The sequence below is a fragment of the Gossypium arboreum genome, chromosome 12 (genome assembly GCF_025698485.1).
Source record: "Gossypium arboreum isolate Shixiya-1 chromosome 12, ASM2569848v2, whole genome shotgun sequence".
NCBI lineage: Eukaryota > Viridiplantae > Streptophyta > Magnoliopsida > Malvales > Malvaceae > Gossypium > Gossypium arboreum.
Window position 1 is genome coordinate 70,297,310 of NC_069081.1, and position 14,960 is coordinate 70,312,269.

The following is a 14,960-nucleotide window of genomic DNA, read 5'->3' on the forward strand; positions in this document are numbered from 1 at the left end:
AATAATCACTTTAATATTAAATTAATAAATTACTATTAAGGTAAGTATTAAATTAAATTTAACATTAAATCTATTATAATAATATTATTTTTGAATAGTTAATCTAAAATCAAATTCTCTAGTAGAGTCTCAGTATGAGTGTAATTCTTTCACTACTCAACCACTGAAGACCCACCGCCATCGACTATTTTCCAACCACTGGAATGTCGTCATCGCAACCATCGACACTCTGAGCTGGTTTGGTTTCTATCGCTTTAGTTTGGGCTAGCGACTGCTCGATTGGTCCAGTCCAGCCACCGGTTGGACTAGTTTTTGGTTCTTGGTCTCAGTTTTGGGCTCCCGGCCCAATTTACAATCTCGGTCCAATTTTCAAGTTTAATTACCCATTGGGCTAATTGTCTAACTTAAAATTAATTTCCAAAAATATCATATTAATTTTAATTAATTTGATTAATTAATTTTACTTGATCAAAATTAATTTTTCCAAAATCATTTAGATTTTTCAAATTAAATTTTCAAGAACATTATTTAATCAAATTCTCTAGTTGAAAATTTTAATTCCACATCGAATAAATCCACTCAATTAAATTGTTTTCAAAGACATAGAATTTTCTTCTAATTCGAATGCAGTCCAATCGAGCTTTTGTTGAGCTAGCGAAGGGACGAATCAAACATGTAATATCCCGAATTAGGGCCTAATCGGAATAGTGGTTTCGTGACCATAAATTCGAGATAGAAATAATTATTTTATAATTATTTTGAGGTTTATGATATGATTGCATGATTGTGTGAAAATTTCGTGATGAAATTCTATGCCTAAAGTGCTTAAATTGAAAGTAGGGACTAAATCGAATAAGTTGCAAAACTTGCATTCTAGAAGTTTTTTAGTATGAAATTGTTTTGGAATATTAATGAGGAGGTCTTAAATAGCAATTTGACCAATTTTAAGTTCATGGACAAAATTAGGACATGGAAGGAATTTTTGGAAAGTTTAGTAGTAAGGGTATTTTGGTCATTTAGTTATTAAAATGAATTAAAAACAAAATTAAAAGCCAATTTTTGTCCATCTTCTTCATTAGGCCGAAATTTCAAGGGTTCTCCATAGCTAGGGTTTGTTTCAAGCTTCCAAGCTCCATAATCAAGAAAGACGTGGAATCGACCTCAATCGAGGAAAAGAAAAGATTGTGGACTAAATTGCAAAATCTTTGTATTTTGGTACCAAGGTAATTTCATGTGTAAATAATGTAGCATAATGGTTATTTTTAAGTTATTGATGTTAATTATATGTTATGCTGAACTTTATTATGAAATGTATGCTTTGTGGTTAATTTCAAATAATATGTAAATTATGTGAATTACTTGTTAAATATAATTGTTACCGAGTATTGATTTCGGCATTCTACGGAAGACGGCAAGGATAAGTGTTCGAGGAAAAAGCCCGTTTGAACCTTAGGAATAGATTAGGATACAAGTGACATGTCACTAGGATGGTTGAGCATCCGAACTCGTTGAGTTGAGTCCGAGTTCACTTATGGATGCGAATGTCCGAACTCGTTGAGTTGAGTCCGAGTTCGTGAGATGTAACTAGGCATCCGAACTCGTTGAGTTGAGTCCGAGTTCACTTATGGATGCAAACGCCCGAGCTCGTTGAGTTGAGTCCGAGTTCGCTTATGGGCGGGTTACATGATTGCTTGATTGAATATGTGGCACTTATGTGCAATTTATCCGTGTATCTGAATTATATTCCGATGTGTTCAACGGGTAAAGTTCTACTCAAATGGAGGAATATTCGAGATGTAAAGAGATGTATTGGTAAGTGATGTGAAATGGATATTTTGGACAGGTATGTATTTAACCCTCGGGTTGAGTATTGATACAACCACGATAAGGTAATAAGATGATGAAAAATGATTAAAAATGTGATATGTGTTTTAGTGATACATGCTAATGTTGATTGGTATGACTGTTTGTTAAGTTTCTTATTATTTGCATATGAACTTACTAATCATTTATGCTTACTCCTCCTTCTTATTCATTGTAGTTTTGGACAAGCCAGCTCAGAGTCGGGATAGGTCAAGGCTCACCACACTATCCGGAAGACTTTTGGTAAATGGCTTGTAAATTTAAGTATGGCATGTGTAGCAATATACCTATTTTGTATAAATGATCTTATGGTATGGTTGTGGAATGGTTGAGGAAATGCTTGATAATGATAAATTATGAAAATGGTTAGTGTAGATTATGCTTGATGTTAAGGAAAACTATTAAGATATTTAGTGCATAAAAACTCATAAAAGGGATGAAATTTGCCATAAACAGAATACTGCAGCAACACTGACGCGAGTTTAAAAATTTACTAAAATTCATAGGAATTGAACTTGGTGATGGACTACATATCAAATTGAAGCTTATTATGTCTAGTTTCACATGAAATAAATGAAGCAGGTAAGGGAATTATATGTTACAAGATATTTGAATTTTAGTGAAACAGGGTCATAGCAGTTTCTGAATCCCCTGTTCCAACTTTATAAATTCACCATAAATTGTAAAGATATAATTAGGTAGTGTATTTTATATTCTCAGAATCCTTATTGAGTCTAGTTTCAGGAGAAATAAACCTCATAGTTATATGGATTTTTTACAGAGAGAAATATGGTTCGTAGTAAACAGAGGTCAGAGCAGTCAAGTCCTGAAACAGGGGTAACTTTAACTAATAAACTGTACTAATTGGCCCAACCAAAAATTCTATAAAAAAATTAGTAGATAGGTATATGAGTCTAGATTCAGGGAAAATTTACGGATCTTAATTTTGAGTTTCGTAACTCGAGATATGATTTTTCTTGTGACTGTGATGCAAGTAGCTTAAAAGCTGTGAATGTAGAAACAAATAATCCAAAGTTCTAAAAATGTTAAACTAAGCTTAGTAACACCTCATACTCGACTCCGGCGACGGTCTCGGGCGTGGGGGCGTTACAAAACATATACAATCAGGCTCTAGTTATTGCAATTATGTCCAGAAACCCGTGGCCACTGTGTCTCATTGTTAATTAGGCTCTAGTGATTCCTTTGAGTTAAATCTGTTTACTCAGTACAATCCTATTTTATCTCATTGTCACCATTGTGTCTTCTTAATGATTAATATGACCACTGTCAACAAATGACTATGGTAAATTTCTCATTCAAGAACAAGAAACTTGTGGCCACATTCCATATTTCTCAATCGACACAATGCCAATAAGAAAATATCATTAACTCTTTAATTGAGTTTTGAATTCCATTATTTCTAGTAAAGCCATGTCATACACAAGTCATGTACCCAACATACCGACTATCGACTCGATCATCTTTAGAGCATAAGCCTCCATTTATTTCAAAGCACATGAGCTACATGCGCATGGTCAGTGACTAACTTAGGATTTAGGTAAATCACACCATAAATGTCACAAGTAAATTAATTCACAAACGAACTCAGAATTAATTCATTTTGGGTCTAGTCTAATGTATCATTATGCCTATGAACACATCTATGTCTTTACCCGTGGAGTCAACTAATTTGATAGGCAAGACTAGTCATCTCCTCAATTGGAATTGTAGAGAACATAATAATACTTCTCAGTATTTGAATCAAATGCTCACTTTGATTCTTTTATGGGATTACGGACTCGTTTAGATTATCTATTGAAATAAGTTGTTTTTCTCACAATGTAAATATTCTTACAATGCCACTTATCATCAGTTTGAACTTAGACAATCAATGAGCTAATTTTTACTAGTCACAATTTCACTATGCATGCAAAATATGAAAGACAGAAATACAAAAGATATAACAGTGAAATGTGAAATTTATTTATTCATCGTTCAAATACATAGAAAATAATTACATGTTTACTACAATATGGGCACATTTCCCAATAGTTTATTGATCATAGAATTAGATGACTTATGTTAAAGGTATATATGATGGTTCATAAATGGTATGAAATGTTTAAATGATATAAAGTTTGGCATTTGACAACTATAATGAATTTGTAAATTCTATTGCAATGATGAATGGATTCATTTGCTAATTGCCTTATGTATACTCCTATATGTAATTGATCATGGCATTACTTGGCATGATAGGGATATAAATTGGGTAGATATTGTGTTTGTACTTATTATGATAAATTGCTTATGTTAACGTCATGTTATCTTGAATCATGAAAGTACCATTGAGCATTATCGCTCAACGCATGGTTTGTTTATTTTGTGCGCAGATACAGGTATATTTCAAGGTTACGAGAAGTGATTCCATCATCTAGATAGTAATCCTCGACTCAGCAATATTTGTATATCTCATTTTGTTAAATATATGACATGTACCTAGGTTGAATCAATTTTTGCATAATGCAATCATGTTGAATTTTAGCTAATAATGGTCAGCTAAATATGGCATAATGGTATTGTTCATGTTAAGTTTTGAGATTCTTGATATTTAAATGAAGTTGATATGCATAAATGATTTTAGGTGGATTAATTGAATTGGTATTATATAGCTAATAGTTGGTATGTGGAATATGTCATTAGTAATAAATAAAAGTGGTGTCTGATGTACTGTACAAGTATAAGTGGTGTAAAATGCTTAGAAATGAGCATATGATTGGTATTTTTTCTTATTTGAATGAATAGAAGGATTGGTTTGTATGTTTGCATAAATTTGAATAGGTACCAAATTAGATCTTTTTGAAAACAAGTAGTCATGTCACGACATCGGCTCTTGAACATTGCGATGAGACCAAGTTAGTGAGTTGTGTCATGACAAGGAACTCCTGAAGTCACTACGTCAACCTGATATTTTGCAAACTTTATAATTTAGTCTTAATTTGACTTCGAGTTAGCAAAAGAGCTTTCATAAGCTCGTATAAGACTCGAAAATGATGAAAATCATATTGAGGTTGAATAAATTTGTTACTAGCATATATAAAAGGGTAAATTGAATCATAGTTGTTTCGGTAACAAATATGGAATCCTGTAGCTCGAATCTGGTAGTAAGGTTGGTATGGGATGTTACAGGGTTAAGCAATTACCATAATCGCTCCATACCCACTATCCAAAAGAAAAAAATTCATCTCGCCCTACCCTTTATCCATTTTTCAAAAAATCTATTCCATTCAGAAAGGATTGGTTTAAAATCTATCGAGCGATTCAGGTTTTGGCATCCCTACTCAACATCAATAGTTGCCCCACATAAACAACAAGTGGATAATAAAGTAAATAATATTTTGCTATATCTAGTGATGATAAACATGAATGCTATGTTTGCTATGAGTTAGCAATAAAATAATTTTAATCGATAACTGTTAGCCACTCACATGACTTGCTTTGGGAAAAAATGAGAAATTTTTTTCGATTTTTATTTTTTTGCGAGCGTTTTTACTCATATTTCTAATTTCAAGTTTAAATTTGTATTAACTATTCCTTATTTATATATAACTATTATAATACATATTGTAATAAGTAACTTTTTTCCTTATGTTGTTTTTTTATACAATGCTTAAAACTATCCATAATCCCACATGAACTTTTAAATAGAGGATAAACGTGCATAAACATGCTCAAACCACAACCTCATACAGTAGTAACAATGATAATGCTAACCGAGATAAGACTCAGTCAACTCTTATGTTATTACACGAGTAACCAAACCACTCAAAATAACAATAATATACAACGCTATCAAATACATGTCTAGACCATAACTAAATACCTAATATGGTACACTTTAACATCTTTGTTTGATGATCTCTTATAAAATATAAGTACATAATAATATTTTATGATTTTGATTTCCTTTTTACCTAATTCCATCCATTGGCTTGATCTTTGCTTTGAAGGAATTACTCATCACGACAATAAATTCGACACTACAGCAAAATAGATTTTTAGCGGCGTTTTTTTTGGGCTTATAGCGGCACTTATAAGCACGCTAAAACTATTTGCAGCGTTTTTATTAGCGCCGCAAAAAACTCAGCTATAAACAACATGCTAAATAGAACATGACCTTTAGATGCACTTCTACCATAAACGCAACTATAGAACATGACCTTTAGTGGCGATTCCCTACAAATGTCGCTATAGAACATGACCTTTAGCGGCGCTTTTACTAAAAATGCCGCTATAGAACATGACATTTAGCGGCGCTTTTACTAAAAACGCTACTATAGAATGTGAGCTTTAGTGGCATTTTTGCTGAAAACGCTGCTAAATGTCATGTTCTTTAGCGGCGTTTTGGTGAAAGTGTCACTAAATGTCTTGTTCTTTAGTGGCATTTGTGAAAAAAACGCCACAAATTTAGCAGATTTCTAACATCTCATTTTCATTCATATACAACGCTTCCTGTAACAACCAAAAACAACAAATACAAATCCAACCAAAAACAGAAAATCTAAATAATACTCCAAATCCAATGAAAGATATATAATCTAAATTAATAAATGAAATAACAAAATATTCTTACAATAATGTTAAAAATTATAATGTTAAAAAAATTCTTACAATAAAAAAACAAACGTCTAAGATGGTGGATTCTACGACTACTGAAACATCTTCATCATATTCTGAAACTGTTGCTGGAGTTCGTCGTATTTTCTGTTTTGCTCTGCTTCCTTCGCTGCTGCCTCTACTTTAAGTTGAGCAATTTCCTCAACTGTGCTCGCGTCTGAGCCAACTAGTCTCTTAACCTCTAAACTTCAACTTGAGTCTGACTCCTTGAAGGCATGTATTCTTGCGAGCTAGATCCAAAATATTGGGTTGGGTTTACAAAAGATCCTAGAAATCGAACCCGACCATACTTTTCTGGACGCAAAACTTCAGTAATAACTCTATTATCAATGTTGTCAAGATTAATAGAACTATCACTTGAAGTGACCGCTTCATACTTTACCCTTTTATCCTTTAGTTTCTCCTAATAAATCAATTAAAGAGTTAGAAACAAAATATATAATCAAAACAAATGCAACATAACTTAACATTATCTGCATTACAAACGATGAATTAAATCATTATAATTAAACATGATAAATATTTAAAATAATTCAAAATTTATTAAGTAAATATACCATAATTTCTGAAGCTTCAGTCAAAGGAGATCCATCTTTCTCTCTATGTGTAATGTCAAAAAGCTAAAGGCATCCAACTTTTTGACCAGACGATTGTTCCTACAATATAGTAGTAAAAATATTATTTAATAGAAATTAATTAATATTTAACACAATTAATAAATTCAAAATACCTCGTCCTTAGCTACACAAGCAAAACTTTTCGACCTAGCTGTGTGCGTGAATTTTTGTTTTTGCCTACTTGTAGTTCCAACGCGCTCACGATCCTACATTATGAAATTATTATTATGTATATAGTAAATACTATAGATCAAAATAATTATACGAGTTTGGAAGTACGTAATACCTCTCCTTTCTTTGAATTCCAAAATCTAACTGCATCTTCCCATTGGTACCTCAGCATTCCCGGCGGGACATTTCACAATTTCTCTTCGAGACTTATATTTTTCTTAAAATATTCCTTCTTTAAAGCATTTTTATGGTCTCTCCATTTTTTTCCTAATGCCATCTTGACATAATTATCCGAGACCTCTAGAACAAATCTCTTCTACGAAAAACACAAGTTTAGAAAGTACATATAAATGAAAGTTAAACCAAAGTATTATAAATTACATGCACGTTATTACCTTAATATTGTCGAGATCTTGATTTTGTTACTATCAAGCATATGATGCCATGACTCGTAGTTGATAGGCAACACATTTCCATTTCGTGCTATAATGCCCAAGTATCCTGCTAAAAGTCGAGCTTCGGATCCAATAGGTTGACCAAGACTATTTCTAGATAGAATTTAACTTGTATAAATATTTTAGTAGCATACGTCCTCGAGTTCTGCGTGTGCCATCGCTTTCAGCTGAAAATGGTGTATTATAATATAAGAATTTGAAATAGAAATCAGTAATAAAAATCAACACGCATGTAGATTAAAGTTTAACATTAATTTGAAGTTCTACTAGTTTGTCAGTTGTATTCGGAACATTTGAAGATCCAATACAGTTTGTTGTTCACTATTTGTTTCTTCCAAATTTGGAGGATTTTGAACAATACTTAGATCTCACAATCTTCTTCTGGGCATTTTATCTGCATTACACATAAAATAGTTGAAATTTTAGTAACTAATTACAACAATAATAGTACATATAAAATAGTTGAAATATTTAACAAGATCAATATTTAAATTATAATATTACATATAATTAAAAAATCGTAAAATCTTACTACATCATAATTCGTAAATATCTTCATCCATATCCTGGCGAACCCATTGAAATTGTGTACTAGTACTAGGGATATTTTCATTTAAGTTTTGTTCTGGAAAAGGCAAAGTTTCTGACCTTTCGTTGATGCCATCTCTACTTCCCTTGCCCATGTCAAACAAGTCTCTAAGGTTGTTACGGAGTACAATATACCAACCCTCATCAGTTGGATCTTTCGAGTAAAAAACTCGTTTCACTTGAGAAGAAAATACATAAGGATCGTCTATCAATTGTTGCCCAGTGTGAATTAATCGCGAGAAGTTCACCATTGTAAAACTAAATTGATCCTTTTTAATTCCGCAAGTAGTATTAACATCAGCCCAATCATATTGAAATAAGACAACATTTTGCTTGCCACGGTAATCCAACTTAATAATGTCAGTAAGAAGTCTGTAATACTCCACATTTCCCTCAATAGGATTACTGTCCTTAGCACTAGCATAACTTGTAATTGAAGAATTAACAACTATTCCAGAATTTTGAGTCCTCTTCAATCTTTTGTGAGATTTTGTATGAAACCTGAATCCATTGATGAGGAAGGCTGTAACACCTCATACCCATGTTCTAAGCCGGAACAAGGTACGGAATATTACAGATCATGAAAACATGAATTCACACATTTACCTGACCTTACATAATTAATTCTTCTAGCTTGAACAAAAATAGATAACATTAACAGATATACATAAATACAAGTAAATTATCAAATTTTGAAAAGTAATATTTTAAACCAAATTAATTATAACATATAACAAAATGATTCAGCCCTTTATACATGCCAAAATTCCAAAATAGTGTTTACAAAGTACCAAAAAGTATTGATAGTGTGGATGGGTCTCTGACGATCTCCAAATCCCGAGCTGGCTTAGTAACTCTATAAGATAAGAAAAAGAAAAGAAGATAAGCATATAGCTTAGGAAGTAAGTACGAAATTGATATATACAATTTATCAAAGTAAAACAATCATACTAGTATATAATCACATATTCAGGACAGGCTGTTTTCTGGAGTCCCAGTTTTAAAAAAATCATATCTTGAGCTACAAGAGTCGAAATTCAATTCTGTAAATTTTCCCTGAAACTAGACTCATATGTATACTTACTAATTTTTTTCTAGAATTTTTGGTCAGGCCAATTAGTACAGTTTATTAGTTAAAATCTCCCCTGTTTTAGGGTATGACTACTCTGACCCCTGTGCACTACGAACCAAATTTCTCCCTGTACAGAATTCCAACGACCATGCCATTTGTTTCTCTTAAAAATAGACTCAATAATGAATCCATGCATATAAATTATGACTCTTAATAAATTTTTACAATTTATGGTGAATTTATAAAATCAGAATAGGGGATCTCAAATTCATTCAAACCCTGTTTCACAAGAATTCAAATATCACACAATATAGAATTCTTTTGCTTCCCCTGCTTCTTTTATGTGAAAATAGACTCATTAAGATTTATTTTTATATATCATTTTTATTTTTATTCAACTTCCACGATTTTTGGTAAATTTTTAAAATCATGTAACTGCTGCTGTCCAACACTGTTTTATTTCTAACATTCACTCTTGCATAATTCCACCTAGTCCTTTTTGTTATACTAGAATTCGCTCAATTATCGAGCACATAGCTCCTAACTTTTCATATATTACCACTTTATCGATTTTCCCCGTTGAACTCAACGGAAAAATAACAAATATACCATTGTTTACACATATTTCCCCCTTCCACACTTATAGTCGAAGCTATCTGATACGCATAGTAGCCTGCACTTAGTACTACACATGTGACCAACAATTCGGTACACGTAGTAGCCTGCACTTAGTACTACACAGGTGACCTCACCATCTGATACACGTAGTAGCTGCACTTAGTACTACACACGTGATCGAAGTCATTGAGTACGCATAGTAGCCTGCATTTAGTACTACACATGCGACTGAACAGTATGGTACACGTAGTAGCCTGCACTTAGTACTACACACGTGTACTTACAATGGGTCATTCGTATTGTTCCTGTTCCGAAGGTTCAACCGGGAAAATCTTTCCTTTTTCACTGTTAACACTTATTCACAATCTAATTAAATTTGCAAATTTCCATCATTTAATCATTCTATGGACAGCCACCAATTCATATGATAACAACATAAAATAACATTAAAAAATCGATAAATTATTCATGTACGAACTTACCTCGGTGCAAACTTTAGAAATGTTATAATTTAGTCCGAAAGCTTTTCTTTTCCCCGATCACGATCAATTCCACGTCTTTCTTGATCTATAAAAACACATTTAGTTCATTTAACACTCATACTATTTATTTCAATCCAAAAATCACATTATGGAAAAATTACATTTTTGGGCCCTAACTTTTACAAAATTATGATTTTGCCCCTAGGCTCGGGAATTTAATTTCAGCCCTAATTCTTATGTTTTATAACATGCTGATCATTTTTTCCTTCTATGACAGCATCAAATTCACACTCTAACATGCACTTATGACTATTAGGTATTTTTACCGATTAAGCCCTTTTACTCGTTTTCACTTAAAACCGAGTAGCACAAGTTGTCTAACATAATTTAAAACCTCATATTCTAGCATAAAACACCAAAATACACAAGTTTCACCTATGGGTATTTTTCCAAATATGAACCCTAGGTCGAATTATTGCTAACATAAGCTAAATCGAGCTATCAGGATTCCAAAAATGTAAAGAACATTAAAAACGGGGCTTGGAATGACTTACTATAGAGCTTGAAAGCTTGAAACAAACCCTAGCTATGGAGAACCCTTTAAATTTCGGCCTAATGAAGATGATGGACAAAAATTGGCTTTTAATTTTGTTTTTAATTCATTTTAATAACTAAATGACCAAAATGCCCTTACTACTAAACTTTCCAAAAATTCCATCCATGTCCAATTTTTGTCCATAGACTTAGAAATTGGTCAAATTTCTATTTAAGACCTTCTCATTAATAATCCAAAGCAATTTCATACTAAAAACTTCTAGAATGTAATTTTTGCAAATTATTCGATTTAGTCGCTAATCTCAACTTAAGCACTTTATGCATAGAATTTCATCACGAAATTTTCACACAATCATGCAATCATATCATAAACCTCAAAATAATTATAAAATAATTATTTCTATCTCAAATTTATGGTCACGAAACCACTATCTGATTAGGCCCTAATTCGGGATGTTACAAAGGCACTATATCTTTTTACTACTTTATTCGGACCTTAGGAAAGCTATTTAACTTCATCATTGACGTCCTTTCCACTCCAAACCTATTGAATCAAAAGTAAATTAATTAATTATAAATTTTATGAGAAAACATTATTATTTGTCGATGAAAGCTTCAATTGCATACCATTTTCCCTAACCATTCATGAAAAGATTGTAACACCCCTAACCCGTAACCGTCGCCGGAATAGGTTAAGAGGCATTACCGGACTTATAACTCAGTTCAGAATGATAAGTTATCAAATAAAATTTCATTTTAGTAAATATCACTCATTCACATTCATTATATACTTAAATCAAGCAGACAAAGCCTTAATCATGCATTCGGGACTAAATTGTTAACATATAAGAATTTCAAAAACTTATAGAATTTTCAACCTTTCAAATATCACACGCCCGTGTCTTAGACCGTGTGGAAACAGGGCATACATACTGACTTGTGTCACAAGGCTAAGGACACGCCCGTGTGCCAAGCAGTGTGAAAACTGGAGAGGATACTGACTAAGGTCACACGGCCAACCACACGCCCTTGTATCTAGCCTGTATGCCCTTCGAAATGGTCTCACACGCCCGTGTACTAGGCCGTGTGCCATATAGGGGGTATACTGACTTATGTGACACGGTCAATCATACACTCATATGTGAATCCGTGTGACACACATGACCAATAGACACGCCCGTGTGTGAATCCGTGTGACACACATAGCCAATAGACACACCCGTGTGTCTAAGCCGTGTCAAACCTGTAGGGTATACTGACTTAATTTTTAGGGTACCCCAGGGGACGCACGGCTGTGTAGCTTAACTGTGTGTCACACACGACTAAGACACACGCTATGTCTCTATCCATGTGAACAAAAATAAGCCATTTGCAAAGCCATATTGCCACCCTAAATACACAAACAATTACAAGCATAATTAACCACATTTATGCAACCTAATTGACAACCAAAATAACCATTTCATTACACAATATTTAACATATCAAAATATAGTAAATTCATATCCAAATACCTATCCATTTTCATGTATAATCCATTCATCTATCAAATTCATATCAATACCTCACTTGCATATTCCAATTCAAACATTACCATACCAAAACATACCATCTTTAAGCACATATATGCAATCAAAACATGATACCAAAATGGCTTAACTTATATACAAAATCATTCTCAAATCATGATACCAAAACATAACTACTTCTATCAAACTAGCCTATACATGCCATATTTACATAAATTCACAAGTTCAAAAATACCAATCGAAAATTGGATAGTGTGATGTGCAACGCCGACTTGTCTGGAACGAGCGAGCTAACGAACCTCTTTAAAACATAGAAAAAGAAATAGAGTAAGCTTTATACTTAGTAAGCCAGTATAATTTAGAATTAAACTTACCATTTATACAAAATAAAACAAGAAAGAAAATGCCAACAATTCAATTTATCCATCACCTATTCACACATAGTCATCACATGTTAGTCATTTAACATAAACATAAACCATCTGTTAGTACAATACTCTATATTATTCCAAATTTCACATATCATACATAACATTAATAACACTTATAACTCGTAAGTTATCCGTATAAACAGTATTTAAGCCCATTGAACCTATTAGAACTTCAAAGTATAGTCGAGTGAACAATGTCAGTAATCCGTCTAATCCGTCAATTCATCATCATACATGCTCTTTCGAGTCATGGTCGGTAAGCTCCTCTTGAGCTGATAAATAGTAAGCTCTATTGAGCAAAACAATAAGCTCTTTCGAGCTGAATCGATAAGCTCCAATGAGCTGAAACAGTAAGCTCTTACGAGCTGTGGTGAGTTCGCAACAAATGTAGAAGCTCAGCCAGTATGGTAATCTCAGTAACACGACACTCGTATCTAATGAATTTACATAGTTCAAACGGGGCTCAATAATGAATACAGTCTATCATTAAGACATTTATATTTCAAGTATTTCAATTATATACATTCAATTCAACAATTACAAGTATAGAAAAGTTCGATTCTAATTTTACGAACTTACCTTGAGTTGCTCAGATGAAAACTATCGTCTATTCGCCAACCTTTCTTTTTCCTTGATCTAGTTTCGAATTAACTCATTCAAACTTTCATTCAATTCAATTTAGCCTAAAACATTTATTTTGGTTAAATTACAAATTTACCCCTAGACTTTTGACTACTTTGTAATTTAGTCCTTTTTACATAAAATGGAAAATTTATGCAATTTACCCTTAACCCATGTATAGACGAATTTCACATAACCTCATAGCAGCCCATATTTTCATTTTATTCACATTTTCAACCACAACATTTCTATCTTTCACAATTTAATCCCTAATTCTTTTTTTTTTTGTCAAAAGTCACTTTATAAGAATTGTTCAACTATCATCAAGCTGAACTCAAGTATTCAACAATGACACATTTCAAAATCATGAAAAAATTCAAAAATTAAGGTACGAGCTAGCTAATATACGAAGCAACGATCTCAAAAACGTAAAAATCATTAAAAAAACGAGTCAAATTACATACCTAATTGAAGAATTTATGCTTGCCGAATGTAAAACCTTATTTTTTTCTTCTTCCTCAAATTTTCGGCTATTGATGCATGAAATAACATGATTTTTGGGTTTTGTTTTATTATTATTAACTTAATAACTAAATTACTAATATAACATTATTATAAAACATCAATATATCATGTAATTCATGGACATAAATGTCCACTAACCTTAATCATGGTCAAATAACTTTATAAGGACTTCCATATTAATAAACCATAACCATTTAATACCTTTAAACAATAGAACTCAACTTTTACGCGTTACGCGATTTAGTCCTTTTTACCGAATTAAGCATTTAAACGGTAAAATTTCTTAACGAAAATTTCATATAATCCATCTATCATGCTATAAACCTTATTAAAATAATAAAATAAATATTTTGACTTTGAATTTATGGTCCCAAAACCACTGTTCTGATTTGACCTAAAAAATGGGATGTTACGAAAATTCTGTGAATAACTTATAAATCTCTTGATGTTGTAATCTTTGGGAGCGTGAACGAGATCTCAAGACTTGTTTGTAGTCACTATGTTAAAAATTGGATTACTTGGTTAGAAGATAAACAAGTTAAAAATATGAATATTTATCAGATTCTAAAACTTACTTGCGTAATGGTTCAATTGAATCGTGGTGAAAAAGAACATGTCGATGTGCTTGTACCCAAGATCTATCATCTAAGTGTGCAATTTCAACTTTACCGATTGGTTCTCCATAACTTCGAAATAAATAAGTTTCAGCTAAGTTATGATAAGTGAGCCCATCATTTCTACTTGGTCTATTCAATC